At 35.5% G+C, this 24,655-nt stretch overlaps 1 long non-coding RNA gene and 1 pseudogene across 1 annotated transcript; one reads left to right on the top strand and one right to left on the bottom strand.

Annotated features, from left to right (window-relative positions):
* The first annotated feature begins 181 nt into the window (after nucleotides 1-181).
* LOC141494839 (uncharacterized) lies at nucleotides 182-21,963 on the top strand. Its single transcript, XR_012470565.1, has 3 exons — nucleotides 182-336; nucleotides 15,594-15,729; nucleotides 21,945-21,963. It is a non-coding gene; the product is annotated as an uncharacterized LOC141494839 (long non-coding RNA).
* On the bottom strand, nucleotides 8,549-8,649 carry LOC141496774 (U6 spliceosomal RNA; annotated as a pseudogene).
* Nucleotides 21,964-24,655: the final 2,692 nt, after the last annotated feature.

The following is a 24,655-nucleotide window of genomic DNA, read 5'->3' as shown; positions in this document are numbered from 1 at the left end:
ACAGTCTCTCCCTTCCCCTAAGGTCATACTCTGTCTGATTCCAGTTCTTTATGACTCATCAATGGATTGAATCTTCCTGATTGGTTGCTGAACAAGAAATATCATTAGTGTAGAGTACCACACCTGGAAGAGAAAATTTTTATTTTTGTCTGACATCTCTGGGAGATAGCTTTTGAAAAGGTGAATGGGACTCTGATCAGAAATGAAAGAAGGAAGGGGCTTACTTTACCTTGGCATAATGTGGCTGGGGTGGGGAGGGGGGCCGGAGGGCAGAGACCTTTGGACCATCATTCCTGATATGGACCATGAACTCAGCTAACTGTATTTGCATTGGAGGTACCTGGATGCTTTGCCTTTTCTCTTGATTCTCATTTGCACTTAGTATTCACCTTGTAATGTTAAAGATTCTAAACCCATTGAGGACTAACAAAGTTATGCTTGTGACTAGGAAAGCACTGGCATAGGGAAGCGTTGTTTGGAGTAGGAAGTCATCCAAAACAAAATCTCACTTGGTGGTTTGACTAGGCATTGTCAGTGTAAGGGTGAAATCAAGGCTTGCTATTTAATAATCTTGGAAATACTATTATGTTCACATGAGGCTTAAGTATTAACTTTTCAACTGAAGAGACTAATAGTGATAAGTTAGTGGATTACCTTTTAATAAATCCTTGATGCTTCAGAAATTAATATTTCCTTTTCTGAGTGGGAACAAATTATCAATTCATACTTGAATCATATTTGGACATTTGATACCATTTTTACTTTTCTTTCCCTCTTGCTACAGAAAACATTCTCATTTGAGTCCATAAGCACCCTAGAATAGGGTGAAATTGGAATTTACTTTCCCTATAGAGAAGTCATGCAACCCCAGTGCAGTGAACCCAATACATTACTCCAAAACTGGGTTCAGAGCTTAAAGGAAAAGATAGCCTGAATCCCTGTGAGTCCTAGTAGTTAAAGGTTAACCTCTAAAGTAGATTAATACAAATCCTTTGGGGATATTAATTTTCCTAAAAAAACATTTAGCCATGTTCCATATGTTTTGTTATGCTAATTCATTATAATTTTCTCATACAATTTTGTTTATTATTATTATTATGATTTGTTTTTTGATTTACTCATTATTTAAGATATCATTGTTTAGTCTCCATATTAATCTGTACTTTTTGTTCTTTCCTTTATTAATTATTTTAAATACATTATAGCATGTAAAGAGTATTTAAGTTTTTCTCCATTTGTGCATTTGTTCATAAATTGTTATGCCTTAGCATGTAGTTAATTACAGGTCTAAATAATACTAATCTAATTTTGAATTTTTCAGTTCCAACTTAGTCTCTACTGGACCCGTCAAATTGAAGATACAATGTTAGAATTTTTAAATAAGCAGTCATATGTCATTTTTATTAAGTTTTGGTATCTTCAAATGTAATTTAATTTTAAAAGATCTAAAACTTTTGAATTTCTATGGAGATTATTTCTCAAGATTAAATTTGAATTAAAGCTGTCAGCAATCAGAAGAAGAAATCTTTGTTAATATTTTAATTATTAAGTCATCCATCCTTAACTCCCTGTATGCTGAGGACCTGGAAGGGCCTTGTCTTTGATATGAGTGTAAATGCAGAAGAAGTGGGGGAGAAAAGAGAAGGAAGAAAGGAAGCATCAAGAGGGGGAAAAGCAAAGACTGAGGATATGGAATTAATTCTCAAACCCAGAATTAGAATCCAGTATTTGACCAATAATTACATATGGATAGACATCTGAGATTCTTAACCTTCCCTACCAAAAATAGACTCTAGGGAAATAAACCAAACTCTTCATTTCTAAACTTTTAAAGTTGCACAGATATTAATTTATGTGATTGAACTACTTCCAAGATATGATATAATCTGAATATTTTCCATGTAATCTAGTATTGGACTTATGGTTAAGATCACTGCTTGGATAGAGCCTGGAAGCCCACTTTTCAAATATCTATTGCATTAAAGTAAAGACTAAAAGTATCATCAGATTAAATAATGATCAAGTAATTCATTGCAAAATTATAGTAAATTATTTTGGCTATTACAGAACTTCACAAAAAGTCATCCAGAAGATCATGGGCAATAGGAAAGAGGACTCATCCAAAAAAACAGCAAAAAATAGGCAAATGAAATAGGAATTTCTTTGAATAGAGACAAGCGTACAAGATTCTGTATCCAGAGGTTATAAATGTGGATCATGTGGTCAGAAACCCATAACATGAGCCTTGGAAATAACAAAAAACACTTGGACTGGACACCCAAGTTCCAAAAATGCTAAGATCCATATATGGTGTGCTATCCTGAGAAACTCTGAGAATTTTAACTCTGAACCTCCAAAATCAAGGTGGGTGGGATGGCTTCAATTGCCAGTGCTCTTAGCATAAACACACCATGGGAAGTAGAAGAACCCAAGCAAGCCAGATGAACACCAGACAGAGTTAACCACCCTACCCAAAGTTCACTAGAAAATGGAACTACACACAAAGCCTCAAATCAGGAACTAGAGCTTGAGATATGAGCAAACAGAAGAATATACTGGCTTCTATAAAGAATGATTAAAAATACTAAGAAAGTCAAATATACAACCAATATGAGAATAATTATCACAGTGCAGGCAAATATTAAAAAAATTATTTTCCACAAGAACTACTTGAATACATGAAAGAAAAGTTACAAAATACAAAAAATATAATTAAAATTCTGAAGAAAATAATTATAAGGAAAATAACTTAGAACAGGAACTTCATAGGATTATATAGTTATATTTAGAGATGGAAGAGACCTTTGTTTTGTCATTTCTTTTCCAGCTGTGTCAGTCTCAACTCTTTGTGATGCCATTTTCTTGGCAAAGACACTGGAGTGGTTTCCTATTTACTTCTCCAGCTCATTTTACAGTTGAGGAAACTGAGGCTAACAGGGTAAATGACTTGCCTAGAATTCCAGAGTTGGTAAGTGTCTGGAGCCAGATTTGAACTCAGGAAGATGAGCCTGAATCTAGTTCTGGCACTCTATTCATTGCATCATCTAGTATCCCTCTTTAATCATCCCAATTCCTTATAAGGGTATTGAGATGCTCAAGGTTCTCTTCTTAAAAAATGAGCTAGAGTTACTTGTAATCCTTTTCCTCCTCCTCCAAAGTCTTTCAGTTCTCTAAATGCTTATCTCCATTTTAAAGGCCAAGTCCAAGACTCATGACAATGAACTGGTCTTAACAGAGTCAGTGGACCTGGGACTACCACAACATCTTCAGTCACAGAAAAAAAAAAGTTTTCATCCTTTGACCTCACTAACCTGTTTAATAAGGAGTTAACCTTGACCAAGTTCCATCTGGGCATACCTCCTATATCCCTAAGTACAAAAGTAGAAACAATATGTGTATCCATTGACTGGTGAATGACTAAGAAAATTGTGATTCAGTCCACAGTTTCATTGGGGGGGGGGGGGAGGATGGAAAGATCCTAAACTTCAAGAAAGTGCTGGGTTTTTTTCCTTAAACACTGATTCATTATTCCCCAATCCTGGAGTATGAAGGAAAACTCTTAAAATTTAGGTTGGAATCATGTCTAGGCTTTTCCCTAAAGGGATTAACAGGTTTCCTGCCTGGAAAGTTATGCAATGTAGAAAGTAATAGACATCAGACATACATTATGAAAACTGTTCATTTTCTCTGCTACACAGGAAATTTTTAAAATACAAAAGATTCATAAGATCATGTTGACAAATACTTAAATTATAAAAGTTACATATCATTCTTACTATTTAGTGCTTTTATGGAAAGCAAAGACTCTTGGGAAACTTGCATGAAAGTTCATTCTTATCGCAGACCTTCGATATCTGTGAAGATCACAAATTGGAACCTCCTAGGAAGGTATATGTAGTAAATTGAGCTCGAGGACAGGAGTCAGGAAGACCCGAGTTCAAATTTGAGTTAGCTATGCAACCCTGGGCAAGTCACTTAATTCTTATTTGTCTCAGTTTCCTATTCTATTAAATAGAGATAGTACAACCTATCTTCTAGGGTTGTTGTAAGGATCAACTGAAGTAATATTTGTAAAGTGCTTAGTGGAGTGCCTGTCATATAGTAGGTTCTTAATAAATGCATATTTCCTTTCTTCTTCCTGGCAAGGCAATTCATGGTTCAGGCTTTCTTAGTCCTGTCATCTTTGGATTATATTAATGGTCATCTTCTCAAAGAAAATTGGTGCAGAGACCATCTCTTGGTGATGAGCATTTGGCACTGGACCCTAGGAGTCCAAACTTGTTCTCACAAGATTGCCCTGCAGGAAAGAAAAGTTAATCACAGATCTGCAGTATGATCATTGAGTCTCAGAAAAAGAAATGCAAAGAAGAGGCAAACGAAGAAGTTGTTTTGCCTTTGAAGCCTGCTGGATAAGTAATTCCTCCTATCTCTTTGACTAATTAACTTTGGTACAACCCTCTCTCTTCCCACCAATCACAAGGTCCAATGAACAGCCAGGAACCTCTATTTATCTTGTATGTCAGCAAGAGGGCAGAGCATGTGTATATCACTAAAAGTGGTTCATTACTTAATTCCCTCTACTTATCCACCTCCATCACAAAGATTCAGGCACCAGCTGAGATCCTCTGGTCACTCATGACCCTTAGTAGAGGCCAAAGTGCATACATAAGTCACCAGAAGTAGCTCAGAAGAATTCTTAGTCCCATCAATCCTCTCTTGAGCAGAAAATGCAACCAGGCTGATGAAAGGTCTTGTGTTCATCAATTGAGGATTGGTTGAAGGATAAAGTTGTTCATGTTCCATAAAGTTGTTTGTCCTTTTTCAAAGAGAACTAATGACATTACAGGGTGATACCTTGACTTCTGTATGAATGATATTTAAGTGAGGCAGAGGTATGAAAAGTCATTATCTTGACCCTTTCCTGAGTCATCTAAATCCAATATCAAGACAAAAGTTAAGATAACAGGCAATGACCTAGGGTGCAGTGGGTAATCTAGGCATCTTCAATGTCTAACCAAACTCTAAATACCCCACAATACCTGCTTTAGCAACCTCCATTACTATTGAAATAAATTGTTCTTTGCCCATTCTGCAAGAGAAAGTTTTCACATGTTTGAAGTAGACACTCCACTAACTCACTGACAGATTTGAAGTCTATTAGTTAATGCTAACCTGGTTTAGCCTGTCATCCAAAATGGTTTTGCTCAGCTATAAATGTGATGATCCAAAACTAATAGTTAGAAAAATTGTCTCTCTGTACATCTGTGTTTTTGAAGTCTAATTCAGCCATCATAGTCTTCCTTTAAAATGTGAAATATCTTAATACTTTTTTAAAAATTCTAATTTCACAGCAAAATAAAACATTCTAGACAAAATTGTGTGTGTGTGTGTGTGTGTGTGTGTGTGTGTGTGTGTGTTTTGAAGGAATATAGAGCTGATTCCTTGAATGAGGAGAAATCTTTCTTCAAGGACATGCTCACATGGGAACATTGCATAGGGCAATGAACCATATGGAATCCTTGACCCCCATCTAGTTTTTATAAGGTAGAGAGAAGACAGCTTTTGTGAAGTAATATCTTCTAACTGCTTCCTCTAAGGAGGGAAGAGGGTCCTGTTTATTTTACTGAGAGGAACAGGAAGTCCTTAAATGTTCCTACATTCCTCTGTCATGGCTGAATGAATTGTTAGTAGCAGGCTAGCCAGCAATCTTGTATAACAACAATCTTGAGTATTAAAAAATGGAACACTCAGTGAAATGTCAGAAAATTTGAAAAGGTCTTAGCTTTTATAAACCATCTCCTCCTGCTACTCCTTATTCTTTTCTTAATCTTTCTTATTTTTGTTTGCTAATATGGGCTTGGGTGAAATCCAGGGTAAAATTCTGGATGATTTCTGTCTCAGAGGAAAGTAAATTTGTGTAACCTCAGATGAAACTGAACTTGCATTAGCTCCTGAAATTACCTGGCAATAGGAGATAGAGAATCTGAACTGAACTGCTGAACTGATCAAAAAATAACTAGAATTGAGGAAAAATTTGATCATATTAAGTAGTTAAAAATTAGAATTGTGAATTATCGGACATTCTTTAAAATTACATAATTTAGTAACTGAATTGAATAAACTAAATTATGTAAATTATCTATAGATTATATATAGATATGTTTATTATAAATATATATGTAAACTATATGTACATATATTGTAAATTATATAACATTATATAAATATATTGCTAAATTGTATTTATAACTGTAGCATAGAAGAAAAAAAGATTTAATTTGGAGTCAGAAGAGAAGGGAGGAGGAATTAAGTATTTATTAAGTGTCTACTATGTGCACCTATGTGTCTAAAACACCATTTCATTTGATTCTCCCAACTCTGTAGGTAGTATTTTACAGATGAGGAAACTGAAGCAGATTAAATGACTTGTCTATGGTCACACAGCTAGTAAGTCTATGGCTGGATTTGAACTCAGATCTTCCTGACTCAGTTTCAGTAGTCTATCCACTTTCTAGGTTTTAATCCCAACTCTGCTGATATATAAATATAAATATGTATATTATATAAATATGTATATATTTAATAGAACTTTCAGAAGATATACTAAATGAACTAGAATAGTAAATAAATAATAAATAGACACATATATGAGTATGTAGATGAATGCATATATTCCTTCTCTGCATCTATTTCCATATTTGTAAAATGAAGGAAGTTGGACTAGATATATGTTTCCTTCCAACCATAAATCCTTTTGTAATGCAACCTTACCACAAGTAGATCTTTCTAAGCCTATGGCAATATAATGGCTCCTAAGGTGTAAGGTTTCCTCCCCCCTTCAAATTTAGGATATTTATTTTCCAAGAACAGTTCTGAGTTCACTCATAATTGCTCTTTAGCCCTGTTAGGGAAATTCATAACATCTAGGTTGATGCTACCTTATCATTTTATCTATCCTTAGTTAACTTCTAGCCTCTTTATGATTTATTGGAAACATTTGGCTAAGAAACTAGTCGATTATATTAATATTTCTGCACTGGATGGATGGATGGATAGATAGGTAGTGAAAGAAGCTAAGGGAAAAGTTGACTTTTTTGATAGAATTTCCAGTAGCTAGAGGTCCTCCATTTCAAAATGCCTGTAGAGCCAGTGACTTCTGTTATTACCTTCTCTGTCACAATTCAATCCTCCCTATGCTCTTAAAGAGTGCTAGAAATGTCATTCTTACTCTAACCTTTGAAATGCAGACACTCAGAATTTCATCTCCCAATTCTGTTTGCTTCTTCCTTTTATACAAATTGCTTAAAGTATGACTCAGCCTCTCACACAAAGGATTTGATTGAATCAAAAGAAGTTCATGTCCTATTGACACCTAGTTCTAACTGAATGATTCAATCAGAAAGTGTTCTCACCTAGTCAAGTCACTAATCAAAATGGTTTTTCCCCAACTCAGTTCTTAAGCTGTGTTCTCTTTGTAACAAGGGAAATGAGCATTTGTTAGCAACAAAATTGCCCACAGTAGCCAGAAGCAATATTCTTTTCCAATACCTTGTTCCTAGTGATACCCCAAAGTTTTTGAGTTTCAGGATAATTTAAGTACTATGAAATCAGTGAGAGATGGGGATCTGGGGATGACCAGTAGGAAAGATAAATGAAAATATGGAGTCTTTTCCCCCCAGCCTCAAAATGATTTAGTGGGAAGTATTGGGTTCTTACTACTGCTATGCAATCCTAATACTTATCAACTCACTATGGCACACTTCACTGTTGCTCTTCCAAACCATTTCAACCCTCCTCTAATCCCTCATAGCTCTCTCTCCCTCACTCTCTCAGATGAGAATGCTGCCTCAAATTTCACAGAAAAAAATTGAGACCATTCATTGTGAAATCTCTCTTCTCTATTCTTCTTTATCTCCTATCTCTCAGGTGCCTCCTGCCACTTTTACTTCCTCCTGTCTCACATAATCAAGTGGTCTTACTCCTTACCAAGGCTAACCACTCTACTTATTTAAGTGATCCCATTCTATCCCATCTTCTCCAAAGGATAATCCCTCTGAAATCTGCAATTTTGCACTTATTTCAGATCTCTTTCTCCTACCAGCTCCTATTCTATTGTCTATAAACATGTCTCACCCAACCTGAGAAAACCCTCACTTAAACTTTCCATTCCTGCTAATTATCATCTGATATCTTCATATGCTTTTTGCAGTTAAACTCCTCTAACCCTTTACAATCTAGATTTCTCATCATTCCACTGAAACTGCCCTCTCCAAAGTCACTAATAATCTCTTAGTTGCCAAATCCTTTTCTCTGAAACCTTGCTACTCTCCTCCTTCTACTTCTTCTCTCTAGGTTTTGGGGACACCAATATTTCCTGGTTTTCTTACTATCTACCTGACTGCTCCTTCTCTGTCTCCTTGCTGGATCATCCCCCAGATCATCCCCACTAACCATGAATGTTCCTCAGAGTTCTGTCTTGGGCCCTCTTTCTACTACTACTACTACTACTACTATTCTACTTCACTTGGTGATCTTATACATTCTCAAGAGTTTAATTATCATTTTCTTGAATTTGTATGTCATCCTTGTGCAAGGGCCATGGTAATCTCTGTATCATTCCAATTTTAGTATAAGAGCTGGATTAACATCTTTATACTATTGACCTTCAAATCTACCTTAAGTCAGTTGCTCTGCTGACCTCTAAACACATCTCCAAATGTTTTTCAGACATCTCTAGATAACCAGTAGACATTTTAACCTCAAACATGTTCTAAATTAAATAATTATCTTTCTCCCTAAACCCTGACCTCGTTCCTACTTTCCTCTTTTTTGTAGATGGCAACCCCATTCTTCTAGTACCTCAGGCTCACAACCTTGGAGTCATCCAAGATTCTTCATTACCTCTGACTCTTTACATCCAAGCTAGTGCCAAGGAAGGTTTATCAATTTTACCTCTGCAATTCCTATATTTTCCTCCTTTTCTCTTCTAACACTGCCACCACCCTAGTGCAAGGCTCTCATCACTTCAAGCCTGGATTACTATAATAGCCTGCTGGTAAGTGAGCCTGACTCAAGCCTCTTCCCACTCCAATCCATACTCCATTGAGTCACTGAAGTGGTTTTCCCAAAGTGCAGGTCCAACCATTTCTCAAAAAAACCCATTGGTTTCCTGTTGAGTCCAGGAGCAAACACAAAATGCTCTATTTGGCATAAAAATGTCCTTCATAACTTATTCCTCTCCTACTTTTCCAAAGATCTACTATGCTGCTTTCCCCTATTTACCATGAACAAGACACTTCATTTCTTAGCTCCAGACTTGCTCTTTGACTATGTCCCATTCTTAGAATCTTCTCTTCTCAGCTCTGCCTATTGACTTCCCTGGCTTCTTTAAGTCCCAACTAAATATTCCACCTTCTATAGGAAGTTTCCCTAATCCCTCTTAATTCCAGGGCTTTTCCTCTTTTAATTATTTCCTATTTATTTTGTATATAACTTGGTATACACACACACACACACACACACATATGTATGTTTATATAATTCTTTGCCTGTTGTCTCCTCCATTAGATGATAAGCTCCCTGAGGTCAGAAACTTTTTTCCTCTTTTTGTGTCTCCTGTAAGCTCATAGAAGGTACTTAATGTTGATTGATTGAATGATTGATTGATTGATCATGGAACATACTACCTGAACCCTGAGACAAGGAAGAGGTCAACAAAACCAAATCACCATAAATCAGCTAGATGAGAGAACCAGGGATCTCTAGTGAGATGGGTGAGTCATTAGGTCTACAAGACTTCCTTGAAGGCCTTTTAGGTCTAACCATTCTGTTAAGGTCCCTGATTTAACTAACAAAATTAGACATATCCTGAACAGTTTCATTCTAAAAGGATTATAGCACTCTCAACTATAGGAGGGAAAAATAAGACTATGAGAAAGTTCATACTAGGAAGAGAGGAAAAAAATACCAAAGAGATTTTGAGGATCTGGAAGGAGTAACTTTGAGGAATGAAGTAATAAGACATGGTAGGTATTATGATATTGTGAGTCACCTATACAATGTAGGGCTAAGGGGAGGAGTTTGACTCTTCTCTTCCCTGAGATTTAGGTAGTATACAAGTCTAGGTAATTAAGATTGCGCAAAGGCTTTTGTAATAGTAGCAAGCCCATAAAAACACACAAACACAAAGCACACACACACATCACCACCAGGGCTTAACTCTAACATCAGGCTTCCAAGTAACTCTCTAAAATTATAAGTAATAGTGAAAGTTCCAACCTGCTTGAGAAGAGAAAGTTCCTTTCTACCAGTTCTCAATACTGATGAAATCGTAGGCTATTGGTCTCTAGTCAAAAACAACAAAACACTATGCTAGCTGTCTCTTAATTACCTATAACCATGAGCTACATCAAGATATTGGGAAGGATAGGTTAAAAAAACCAAGTGGTTTAAAGTGGACTATTCTAAAAATCTGAGCCTTTACAAAAAATTTATATTTGAGGACATTGTTGAGATTCAGTACATAACATTGAGAGAATCAATTAAGAATTAGGGATAGAGCACAGGATCTGGAGTCAGGAAGACTTCTCTTCCTAAGTTCAAATTCGTCCTCTGACACTTGTTAACTGTGTGATCCTGGGCAAATCACTTAGCCCTACTAACCTCAGTTTCCTCATCTATAAAAATAAACTAGAGAAAGAAATGACAACCTCCCCAGTAAATCTTTCAAGAAAATGGAGTCATACATGATTGAAAAATGACTTAACAGCAACATTATAGTAACAATCTGATTCTAAGATCAGACCTTATGGAACATTTTGTTTTGTACTTCTCTAATGCACTAATTTATAAAATGGTCTGTTAGTATTATCTCTGTATGCATCTTATCCACCTATCAAATTGTAAACTTCAAAGGCAGAGCTAGAGGATATCTAAACTACAGCTCTCAGAATTCCTAGTAAGGTACCCTGCATACAACAAACACCATAAATGTTTGTTGAGCAGATGCCTCACAAAGTTAACAAGAACCAAGTGACTCCTTCTTTGTTTAAAATGTGAAGGAAAGTTGCATATTTTGTAGATCTTTCTCTCACTCTGTTTATCTCATCTTCTTTTATTTCCTCTGGCTAAACTGGAAAGTCAGAATTCTCCTCCTCTGACCCTCCCAACTTGTTTGCTGATTTTCTATTTTTCTATCTAATTTTAACCTAGTCTGGACCTAATAAATTACAAAGAATGCAAGTTCTGCTATGATTTTCCAGTGGTACTTTCAAGATTTGACTCACTCCATGAAAAGTTCCCTATATTATAGAAAGGATGAGGCAAATGGACTTTAAAAAAAACCCAAGTTTACAAAGACAGCAAAAATACATTCAAGAACTCTGAGCTGCATATCACGAGACAAAGCTTCTTTGACTCCCCCAAGTCTCAACTAATATTCTACCTTCTTCTGAAAGACATCTTTTCCAACCCTTTTAAGATTGTGCCTTTCCTCTGTAGATCATTTCCTATTTATCCTGTATGTATCTTGTTTTTACAGAGCTGTTTGTATAATTTTTCTGCACTTGGACCAGAAGTAAATGGAGACCAAGGGCTCTCTTTTGCTATCAAATGAGATAATATTTATAAATCACTTTGGGAACTTTGAAGGCTTATAATGATGCTTGCTATTATATTATTGCAGTCAGTATTACTATTATTTTGCTTCTTCAAGTTCTTTTTTTTTTTTTTAGGATTTTGCAAGGCAAATGGGGTTAAGTGGCTTGTCCAAGGCCACACAGCTAGGTAACTATTCTGAGGCTGGATTTGAACTCAGGTATTCCTGACTCCAGGGCCAGTGCTCTATCCACTGCACCACCTAGTCACCCCCTCAAGTTCTTTTTTTAAGAAAGATTTTATTTACTTTGAATTTTACAATTTTCCCCCCTACTCTTACATCCTCCCCACCCCCACAGAAGGTAGTTTGTTAGTCTTTACATTGTTTCCATGGTATGCATTGATCTAAGTTGAATGTGATGAGAGAGAAATCATATCCTTAAGGAAGAAACATAAAGTATGAAATATAGCAAAATTACATAATAAGATAAAATTTTTTAAAATTAAAGGTAATAGTCTTTGGTCTTTGTTCAAACTCTACAGTTCTCAAGATACAGATGGCATTCTCCATCACAGATACCCCCAAATTGTGCCTGATTGTTGCCCTGTTGGTATGAGCAAGTCCATTAAGTTTGATCATCACCCCCATGTTGCTGTTAGGGTGTACAGTGTTCTGGTTCTGCTCATCTTGCTCAGCATCAGTTCATGCAAATCCTTCCAGGCTTCCCTGAATTCCCGTCCATCCTGGTTTCTAATAGAACAATAGTGTTCCATGACATACATATACCACAGTTTGCTAAGCCATTCCCCAATTGAAGGACATTTACTTGATTTCCAATTTTTTACCACCACAAACAGGGCTGCTATGAATATTTTTGTACAAGTGATGTTTTTTACCCTTTTTCATCATCTCTTCAGGGTATAGTCCCAGGAGTGGTATTGCTAGATCAAAGGATATGAAAATTTTTGTTGCCTTTTAGACATAATTCCAAATTGCTCTCCAGAAAGGTTGGATGAGTTCACAGCTCCACCAACAATGTATTAGTGTCCCAGATTTCCCACATCCCTTCCAACATTGATCATTGTCTTTTCTGGTCATATTGGCCGGTCTGAGAGGTATGAGGCTATACTTCAGAGATGTTTTAATTTGTTCTTGAGTGCTCCTGGAACACAGAAAGTGTTTAAGAAATGCAATTTGACTGACTTTTGGTGCTAGCTTAGTATGTGATTTTGGACAGGTAATTTTCCCTCTCTTCCCTTAGATTCTTCTGTAAAATAGGAGAATGGTTTAGATAATTTCCAAGATTGCTTCTAACTCTAGTGTTCTATGTTATCTTGCCCAGCTAGGCTCCATGAATTATACTCAAAGTGAATTATACTCAAGCCTGAAAGTCTCACAGATAATTTTCTGATGAAAAGACAAAAAACATTCTCCTAAGAACCCCAGGAGAGAAAAATGTGAAGAGGGAAATAGAAACGGTGCCTTAAATGGGAGATGAAATAGCCTTATAAAAATTCAGTAGCTATAGTTTTTTACTCTCTGTGTCTCTCCTCAGTAGATAGAAAATTAAGCTATGAATTTAAATTAAAAAAAAAACAACTCCACAGGACTCTACTTTCTGGATGATTATTTGCTCTTTGATTTGTGGCTATGATTCAGTTTCCTCCTTTCTTTTCTTCTCCTTCTGTTGTATTTAGATAGTCCAGGGTAAGAGTGAGTCATGTTTCAGAGTCTCTCAAGTTGTACCACTCCACAAGATGCAGTGACTGATAGGGAGCCTGGGGGTTCTGTTGTGCCATTAAAGCTCTGGTCTTGATTCTGCATGGTTCATCCTAGGGTCTTCCTCTCCAATTTTGGTGGTGCATTTGCTTAAGTTGATAAAGTTTGCTTTATCACCTATATTTCAAAAGAAAGGGACATGAGCAACTCATTTGCTCTGCTTACTAATAATAATGATGATTGTGATAATAATTAACATTTATTTAAATAGCAATGGCATGCCAAGGACTTTAGTTTGTGAGTCCATGGACATAACACACCAGATTTTCTATTATTCACTATCTCTCAAAGTTTCTTTAAGTTCATGTTCACTGTTTCCATAAAACTATCTATCCATATCATCCTCTGCCATCCCCTTTTCCTTTTGCCTGCAATCTTTAACATCATCAGAGTCTTTTTCAATTAGTCTTGTTTTCTCATTAGGTGGCCAAAGTAACTAAGTTTTAACTTCAGTATTTGACCTTTCAGTGAATAGTTTGAATTAACTATTTTAGTATTGACTGAGTATTTATTTCCTTGCACTCCAAAAAGCTCTCAAAAGTCTTCTCTAGCACCACAAATCAAAAACAGTTTTTCACTTTCCACCTGTCACAGTTATACATTGCTATTGGAAAACCACAGCTTTTGACTATATGAACCTTTATTGGCAAGATGAAAGTCTCTGCTTCTTAGTGTGCTGTCCAGATTTGCCACAGGTTTCCTTCTACGGTACAACTATCTTTTACATGGTTCAACTGCCTTCTACAGTGATCTTTGAACTCAATAATATAAAATTTGACACTTCTTCCATTTCTTCCCTCTCCATTTGCCAGAAAGTGACAAGGTCAGTTACCAAAATCCTGGAGTTTCTTTTGTATCAATCTTCAAGCCGGTTTTTACATTTTTCCCTTTTACTCTCATTAAGACTTCTTAATTCCTCTTCATTTTTTACCATCAGAGCAATATCATCTGAATAGCTGAGATTGTTGGTATTTCCTCCTAGTAACCTCACTTCCATCTTTTGTCTATATTCTGTATCACCTGTCCATCCAAATTTCTCTTGGTATTTCTCTACAAATTCTTATTCTCTCTTCTCTTCTGCCTCCCTCTTCAGCAGATTAGAACCCTCAGAGAACAAAGGCTAAAAAGTCTGAAGTAATTATGGTCCGTCTCCCCACTTTATTCCTGTCTAATTAATCATCAATTCAACAATGCTCACAATTAGGTGTTTAGACAAATCAGGTCCCCTTACTGAACCTCCGTTTCCTCATCTATAAAGTAAGGAGACTGGATCAAAGAATTCCTAAGATCCATATGTGTTTTAAATGACTGTCAATTTGAGTCTTTCCCCAAGCTGCTTATTAGAACAGTTTCAGATTAATCCAAGAGCAATAGTCTAGAGCAACACCAATATAGTGATATCATTTTGGTCCTCTTCAAGGAATGAAGGACAGCAACCAATCAGCTTAGAAGAGAAAGACATATTTGACATAGGGTCTTGCACATAGTAAGTACTTAATAATCTACATGTACTTTTTAAATCCCTACTATGTGCCAGTACGTGAGCTAGGAATAGGAGAAAGGCAAAAGCAAAACTCTTGATCTTACATTCTATTTTTCTTTAATTTAATTGGTATTGAACCAATGAGTATTTATTAAGTTAGTTAAACATAGTTTTCAACATTAATTTTTTGTATTATTTTGAGTTCTACATTTTCTGCTTCCCTCCCTTCCCTACCTCCCATGACAATGAGTAATCTCATATAGGTTATATATGTACAATCTCATGTAAGTTATATATGTTCAATTAGTCATGTTGTAAAAGAAAAATCCAAACAAAGGGGAAAAGGACCTATTAGAAAGAAAAAACATAAAACCATTTTTTAAAGGTGAAATTAGTAATGCTTTGCTCTGAATTCAGACTCCATTGTTTTTTCCTCTGGATGTATATTGCATTTTTTCATCACAAATTTTTTAGAATTGTCTTTGATCACTGTATTGCTGATAAGTGCTAACAATGTTCTGGTTCTGGTTCTGCTCACTTCTCTAAATGTTAGTTCATTTAAATTCTATTGAATGGAAGGTCAAGTCTCTCTCATTCAAATTTGTATCTGCCTTCTAAAAACATATTAAGGTATTGATAAATAATTGACATTTTCCTTTTATCTTGGAACAAATCTGCTACAATTCTTAATTTATAGTTCAATTATTGTAAAATGCATGTTTTTATTTTCCTTAGTGATGTTTTCCTGGCAAATATAATAAAAACCACTACAAATAAACACAATGGTGCAATGGCAGAAAGGATCCTCTATGGAGTCAGAGAACTTGTATTTGAATCTTGGATCTTATTATCATTATCTATGTTATCTTGGGTAAGTCACTCCTCCTCTTTAGTCCCTGGTTTCTTCATCTGAAAAATGAAATGAGTCAATGAAGAGGGATAGAGGGTCAAAATGACCACTACTCCTAAATTAACCAAACATTCCATCTAAGGGCTGGAAAACAGTGGACCGACAAATTGGTACTTAACCAATGGGCTTTTATTACGCAGCTATGCTTAGGTAAAGAAATTGATTTTCCCCAAATTCTAAATGCCTTTTAGTTGAAAAGATAGAATTCAGGTCTCCTGTTTGCTGGTTCAGGTGAACATATTAGGTGAAGTCTCAGGCATTGTCTCTCTAATGGTCAAGCATCTTTAATGGCTTTTGGCATCTTCCCCTGAATTCTTTCTAACTTACATCATCTTTAAAAATTATAAAATGACATCCTGTCTTATCCCCTTTTTTTCAAACCTCAGACTTCTCAGAGCACCCACAAAATGCCTAGCTTTGTTTGAGTAATCCCTCTGGTTTTTAGCTCATTTACTGAGCAAAGATGATCAGTTTACCATTCCTTCCCAATTTCCCTGGCTTCCCTCTGATGACTCATTTTCAGGTATTTCCAAGAAAAGCATGCTATAATTCCCAAGTCACCTTAATTCTTTTAGTTAAAACATTGAAGTTCAAAGTAATATAATGCAAATTTTGTCACAAAGGAAACAATTATAGCTAGGATTTACATAGATGTTTAATTCTTGAAAAATACTTCCCAAGCATTATTTCACTTGATTCTCACCATATCTCTGTGAGATAGGTGATATTATCATTCCCATTTTAAAAATGAGGAAACTGAGAGTGAGGGTTAAGTGATTTGCTTAAGTTGATCAGCTAACAAGAAGTTAAGGCAGAATTTGAATTTAGGTCTTCCTTATAGCAAACTCAATATTCTTACCCACTATGCCACCTAGAGGCCTTTATTCAGTAAATTTCTTTCTTTGCCAAGAATTGAATTCAGTTCAACAAAGGGTCCCTATCAAGTGGCTATTCTCCACAAAGCATTGAATTAAGTGTAATACATCATTTATTAAAGACTTAGTCTATGAACAATGTAATGGGAAAGATCACTGATCTAGGAGTCCTAGTACAATGTTATCTCTCCTTTTTCAAGGATTCTTCCATGATGATATATACATAGGTGAAACCTTGTTGGCTCCCTAAAAAATAACCAACAAACAATAAACACAGTGGGATATTGTATCCTTTTTATATTTCTGTTAGCTATTGCCTTGGCAGCTTTATTGGAATAATAACTATTGCACTAGACTACAAAATCAGGAAGACCTAAGTTCAAATATGACTTTAGAAATTTTCTTAAGTATTCAACCCCGGCCAAGGCACTTCACTTCACTTCCTCCAGTTCTTCTCCTATTAAATGAGGATAATACCAACATCTACCTTGCAGTGTTATTGTAAGGATCAAGTGAGATAATTTTTATAACATACTTTGCAAAATTTAAAACCTTATATAAATGTTAATAGAATTATTACTTCAGTTTCTTTACTAATAAAATGGATTTAATAATAACCCCTGTACTGCAGTGTTTTGGGTGAGAATCAAATGAAACAATATGTGTAAAATACTTTACAAAACTCTGAAATATACTTATTATTATTATTATTATTTTTATTACCGCTAAACTTCCATTTCCTCCTCTATAAAGCTGTAGTATTAACCTAAAGGGTAGTTTTGAAAGTCAAATGAGATAATACAAGCCAAATCTTCCCAGCCTTAGACTATGATACAGATGTAAACCATTTTTATTATTATTTCTACCTAAAATAACAGGCAGCCTTGCTAACCTTCAGACAGATCCTTCATGGAAGAGAAAGAAAACATTTGAACTGAGCTTTAAAGTTTGGGTAGGAAGTGGACAGATTAAGGTAGGGAAGGAAGAAATTTCAGGCACAACGAATATACTGAATAAAAGGAACTGAGATGAGAGAGGGCAAGGTGAAATCCAGTTTAGCTAGAGCTTGAGGTTTGTGAAACTAAAACATTACAAGATATGTCTGGAAAGGTAGAAGGACTCAAGGTAGAGGGCCTTGTGCTTGCTGTCTGTTAAAACTCCCAGATACTGTTTCAGAAATGCTGTCTATCCATGTCTCTCCCCATATTATACTTGTGAAATTGATGTTTTGGATTCATGTACTGGATTTTACATTTATACATATTGAATTTTATCTTCTTAGATTCCACCCAATTCTCAAGCCTATCAAAATCCTTTAGGATCCTGACTCTGTCATCAAGTGTGTTAGCTATTTCCTCCAGATTTGTATCATTTGTAAATTTAATGAGTATATATATATATATATATGTATATATATATACATATATATATATATATATATTTGTCCCAGTCGTTGATAAAAAAATATGTTAAATAACAAAAGACCAAGTTCAAATTTCTGGGGTCTTCTGCTGGAGATCTCTTGCTTGCTGACACCAAACCATTAATAGTTTTTATCCAAATCCTTCCATTCAAAAAATTCTGAATCTATCTGATCAAATTATTTAATTGACACCTTCTTTTCCTCATTTTACTCTGAGAAATCTGCGTCAGACAGAGGTTAAGGAACTGAAAGAACAATAGTGACCAACTAGTTAAGTGACTCTGGGCAAGTTCCTTGACATTTACCCCAAAAGGCTATTGTGAGAATCAGATGAGATATTTATAAAGCCCTTAGAACAGTGCCTGGGCTATTGGAGGCATTTAAATACTTGTTCCCTCTTCCCTAATGGAGGCAACTTTGAAATGGTCTCACCTCTATTACTAATTGGATGTGTAACCTTGGGCAAGTCCCAAGTCTGGGTTTCCTTTTCCTCCACTATAAAATAAGAAGGTTGAAATAGATAACTTCTGAGATACTAAATCTAATGGTATTTGAAAATTCATTATTAGTTACAGTGATTTTTTAGGGCAGCAAAAGTGGCACAGGGGACAGATTGTTCAGGGCTTAGAGTCAAGAAGACTCGTTTTCCTGAGTTCAAATCTGACTTCAGACAGTTATTAGTTGTGTGACTGAGCAAGTCACTTAACCCTGCTTGCCTCCTTTTCCCCATCTGTAAAATGAGCTGGAGAAGGAAATGACAAATCGCTCCAAAATCTTTACCAAAAAAAGCCCAAATGAAGTCACGATGAGTTGGAAATGACTGAATTGACTAAACAGCAATAAATAATTTTTTTAGAAATTATTTAGAAATAGTTTATATACAGGCATAGTAAGAAGAGCAATGATTGCCCTAATTGTCTCACATCTGGGACTATCTCTAGTCATCCTGATTCTTTTTTTTTTTTTAGGTTATTGCAAGGCAGTGGGGTTAAGTGACTTGCCCAAGGCCACACAGTTAGGTAATTACTAAGTGTCTGAGGCCAGATTTGAACTCAGGTACTCCCAACTCCAGGGCCGGTGCTCTATCCCCTGTGCCACTTAGCCACCCCAGTCATCCTGATTCTTATCTAACCACTGGACCCAGACATTTCTGGAGGAGAAAGTGAGGCTACTGACTTAGCAAAGCACCCCTTCACTACCAATTCATGAGCATGTCATGGTATGGACTCCCTGATCTCATGGTCCTCTTTAAGATCAAAGGACAAACAAAAACCAAAACAAGAGCAATGACTATAAAGTCAGAAGACCTAAGTTTAAATCTCATCTTTTACTACTGCTACCCCGTATGACTTTGAGCAAGTCAGTTTATTCCTTTGTAAATGAAGATTTTGGACAAGATTACCTTTAAGCATTATATGGGTCAGTGATCCTATGACTGATTGATGGATAGAGAGCTGACCTTGGAGTTAGGAAAACCCAGATTAAGGTCCTGACTCTAACATCCACTGGTTATATGATCTTGGGTATGTAATTTAATCTCTCAAAACCTCATGCTACTATCTGTGATTATAAATGGCAGAACAGCTGTCTCACTGTAGCTCTCTCTCTCTATACTGATGAAATCACCAGTCTGGAAGATAAAGATTATTGAATTATATATATATGTATATATATATATATTATAAAATATTTGTATATACACATGCACATATACACATATTATGTATATATGCGTTAAGTACATGTATGTATCAACATATCCATAAATAATGCACATATAAACTTATAATTAGGCAAAAAAGAAAGTTGGTGCTATATGTTTCATAAAATCATTATTAGTTATTATGCTACTATTGTGATAATATTAGATAATAGAATACTATTTGTTTACTATTATTATTAATTAGGGAAATGATCAGAAAATTTCTTGATCAACTTAATGAGTTTACAGGGGGTTAAGCCTTTGTTTGGGATTTTGTATCTCTCTATGAAGACTGTAGCTATATCCATTTGAAAAGACCGACAGGGATCATAGAATCCTAAGAGCATAGCTTTTCAGTTGGAAAGGGTTTTTAAATCCATAGAATCCAACTCTCTTATTTTACAAAGAACCTGAGACCCTGTGTGACCCAGGGCCACACAATTAGTTGATATCTGAGGTACAATTTAAGCCCAGGTCTTTCTGACTTCAAATTTAATGCTCTATCAAATCTATCATGCTTACTTTAACTTTGACTCTCATATGATTACTAATTTTTTTACTTAAGAGAAAAAAAAAGATGAGTAGAAGAAAGAAACCTCTTTCTCTGTGATCTCAGAATAGTTAAGAATCACTTAGAGTGATGAGTTTTCCATAATAATAACTCATACGTAATATAGCATTTCTCTTATAAACAGAAGTCTAGATTTATTTAGACTAGCTAGTTACATGATCTTGGGTGTGGAAGTTTAACCTCTGAGTTTCAGTTTTCTTATCTGCAGAAGAGGATAATAATACACATGGATTTAATCATCTGAAACTCAGATGGTAGATATGTGTAATAGGGTAAGGAAGGAATCTGGCCAATGAAGACCAAATTTCCAAAGCATGCACAGGGTGCTCTGCCTACTACCCGTCCAAGTACAGCCTTGGGAATTTGCTTCTAAAAGTCTGTGATGATATGTAAAAATAATAACAGCCCTATTACCACAAGGAACAATTAGATAACTTTGTTTTGCAAAGCATTTAACATATATAATCTTATTTCATTCTAGCAATAATCCCTTGAAGTAGGAGCTAGTATCTCCATAGAAAAAAGGGAAAATGATAAAGTGAAAAACTAAAGGACTTTCCCAAAGTCACCTGGCTAATAAGTGAGGCATCTAGGTAGCATAATGAATACAGTACTGTATTGGAGTTAGGAGTTAGGAGTTAGGAAGACTGGGCATGTATATCATCTCATCAAATATGGCCTCGGACCATAAGTAGGGAGCAACCCTACTTATGTGGAGTGACCAGTAGGTCACTCCACATTTAGAAAAGAATGTGAAGAGGTGTGAATGCTTTGTAGCAACAGTTTTAAGCTTCAACCCAACTTCTCCAGGGTTCCATTTAGTAAAGGAGGGAGTTTTTATACTTCTGCTCTTGCTATATTTTTTCAGTAAATATCCCCTTGTAAAAAAAACCTAATCAATCATAATTGGTTATATTGACAGTAAGGTATTAATCACTAGGATCAGTGACACTAGGGAAATATTAATTAGCAATGGTAATTGTTGTGAGGGGGGAACAGACACCCCAGAATGATGGCTTGAGGTAATAGCATAAGAAAATAGCCTTTCTGTTTTTTCTCTCAACACATTCAATTTTGATCAGTGGGTAGCATGGGAACAATGTAGAGATTATCAGATTAACTTCAGTGGGGGGAGGGGGAGAAAAGAGAGAGGGGAAGAAAAATTGTAAAATTCAAAACCTTACCAAAAAATGATAGGTAGAAACTACTATTGAATATAATTGGAAAACAAATGAAATATTTATATGATAATTAAAAAAAAAAAAAGAAAAACATCCTTTCAGGGATATCCCTTGAATCCTGATGCCAATGCTCTGGAAACACAACCTGCTGGTGTATATGCTTTGGGATAAGGAATCCCCAAAGCTTATAACTACTAAAAATGTAAAATGCTTTGTAAACTTTAAATTGCTACAAAAGATTATTCTCATAGTCATCTTCATTTTGGGATGTTTCCAAGAGGTTGGACTACTTGTATAGAGTCACATAACCAATAACTCTTAAAATCAGGACTTTAACCTAGGTCCAGCTATAAAGCCAGTGTACTTTTGATTACATTTTACTTAAAATGAGATAGCAAAGGTCTTTGATCATTTTACATTTTAGTCTCTTATATAGCAAGAAGGCTGCTGGGATCCAAGCAGGAATGCTGAAAACAGGAGCCCTTGGACTTCCATGTAGTTTCCAGGCAAAAGAAATATCTCTCAGGAGAGCCAAGATGTAACTTTATACTTAGGGGAAATCCGGAGAGCTAAACATCTGGACGAGAAGCAGACTTTATTGTTGAAATAACTTTTCAGAAAATCTAAAGATGTAAGACATTCCAAAAGCTGTGAAAAGAAACGCTCCCTCTAAATTTTCTTTCCCAAGACCAACATGTCAGTCAAATAGTGGAAAGATCCAGTTTCAGTTCTAGAAGAATGAAATAAAATTAAAAATTGAAGGTGAATTTGAAACCTAAGAATTTTAAGAGATATCTTAACCTTTTGACTGTGACACACACTCCAATTTAAGATCCCAGCTTCCCGAGGACAAGCAAGGGTTTTTATCTCTTGTGCCTAGCATGGAACCTTCTACCTTTTTTTATTTTCGGTTCAGTCTTCTGATTTCATTAGTGAAGGTAGTTTCCATCAACTGACACTGTAATTTATAGTAATGTAGAATATAGCCTGAGGCATTGAGAAGTTGTTACTTGCCTAAAAATCACACAATTAGTTTTTGCTGGAGGCAAAAACAATATAAATCTTCCTGATATAACATCCCATTGAACCAAATCTCACAAAATTAGCACTATGCTGCAAGCTATATGCTATTTTTGTGATGAGAGATGTGATTCCTCATGGCAGAAAGAATATTTAATATGATAAGATTTTAGGACAATGCTCAACCCCTGGGTAAGGAACTTACTGAGCTTGGTTCTCAAAATTATTTAAGAGAGACAAGAGAAAGGGTTTCAGTGGAGAAAGAAAGTCTTTGGAATAGCAGACATAAATGGGAAACCATCCCCATCATGGCCCTGGACTTGCTGGAAATTCTAGAAACTGCTGAGAATGGACATGCTCCGAATGAGATCATTCCTTCTCTCCTTAGTTGAGTTGAATTCTCAACTCACACTCAGCTGAAGAACTCCTTTACTTATGAACTCTGATATATTCTAATCTTCAAAATTCCTCTGATTTCTGTTTGCCTTCTTGCTTTATTCTATTCAGTACTTGTGATGATCCTTTGTGCAATTAGTGTTTGATGGGAAGGAGCTAAGCTAATGAGTATAAGGTTAGAGCTATTACCTCCCTTTTCAGAATAATCAGGGACCATGAACTTCTTTTCATTTAAGCAAGGTGGATGTTTGAGGTACAGTGGATAAATATAATTCTAGCCCAATTCTCCACTTGGAGAAAGGCAAAGAAAGGAATAAGTGCCTACAAATTCTCCTTCATAGTCTTCCTTAAAGAGAAATAGGCCAGATCTTAGAGAAGTCTGTCTTGCCATATGCAAGTCAGTCACTTTACATACATATATATATAATATATATATGTATATACATGTCTACATAAGGCATATGTTTTATATATATATATATATATATATATATATATATATATATATATATATACATGCATATCGTGTCCTGGATGTATTGCTTATGTATGTAAAAAATTATTTGTGTGTGGATATATTAAATATCCCACACACATATCTCTCTTATCCTAATTCCAAAGCCTATTGTTTTTTGGACTGAGGCTGTAATTTTGTTAATGTGGGGGAACTTCCAGTGAGGAAAAGTATCTACAGCTGCTCTGCAATGTAGAGTATTTTGAGAGTTGCCTGAAAATCACTGAGAGATGAAGTTATTTGGTCAGTTATTTGTCTCATGGTAGACATGAGACATTAATTTAGGGCTGCCTAGCTTGGAGGCCAGTTTTCTCTATCTTCTATATCTTGCTGAGTCTTATATAAAATGTTTAGTAAATATTTGATTTAAATCTATATTTACTTAAAATCTAATCAGTGGCAAAACTAAGAAATTCCTTTCCAAATTAACAGAATTGGGATTAGTTCTGGGGCTGTTATTTCAAAGTCTTCTTAAAAATAATGACAAACCCTCTAAATTTATTGCTTCTTTATTCTAGAAAGTTTTTCTTATTGGGACTCACATAAAAAGGAAACTGTACTGACAATACATATTGTTTAATCCAATGCCAATCTGCATTGATAAAATCTCTTCTGCCTCCCCTTGATGGAACCACCTGCCCTTTCTCAAACATCTCCATTGCCCTTCTTAATAGAAATAGTCCATATTTATATTGCAATTAATTTTTCAAAATGTTTTTCTCATAACAGCACATGAGATAAATAATATGAGGAATATCTATGTTGCATTAAAGGAAATCAAAGCTCAGCAAGTTAAAGTGACTTGCTAGTAAGAATCAGAGTAATACCAGAACATAGTTTTTCTGACTCCAAGTTCATTGTCCATTACACTCTATTACATTCTTTTTCTTTAACTTTGGGATTTCAAAAGCAAGTTTTTTTGGCCTATTTCATACTTATCCCCAAAATTGTTTATCTTAAACCAGTGAGAAATGCTTCAAACAATCAAAAAAATTTTCCTTGAGTTGAAAGATGAACCTTCAAGATTTTTCAGGCACTTACAAAATAGAGTTTAAAATTTAATATAATAGGGGTTGCTAGGTGGTGCAGTAGATAGAACATTGACCCTGGAGTCAGGACTACCTGAGTTCAAGTCCAGCCTCAGACACTTAATAATTGCCTAGCTGTATGGCCTTGGGCAAGCCACTTAACCCCATTACCTTGCA

This window comes from Macrotis lagotis, chromosome 8 (assembly GCF_037893015.1).
Source record: "Macrotis lagotis isolate mMagLag1 chromosome 8, bilby.v1.9.chrom.fasta, whole genome shotgun sequence".
In the NCBI taxonomy this organism is placed as follows: domain Eukaryota; kingdom Metazoa; phylum Chordata; class Mammalia; order Peramelemorphia; family Peramelidae; genus Macrotis; species Macrotis lagotis.
Note: the sequence above shows the minus strand (reverse complement) of the source record. Positions and strands in the feature narration are given on the sequence as shown.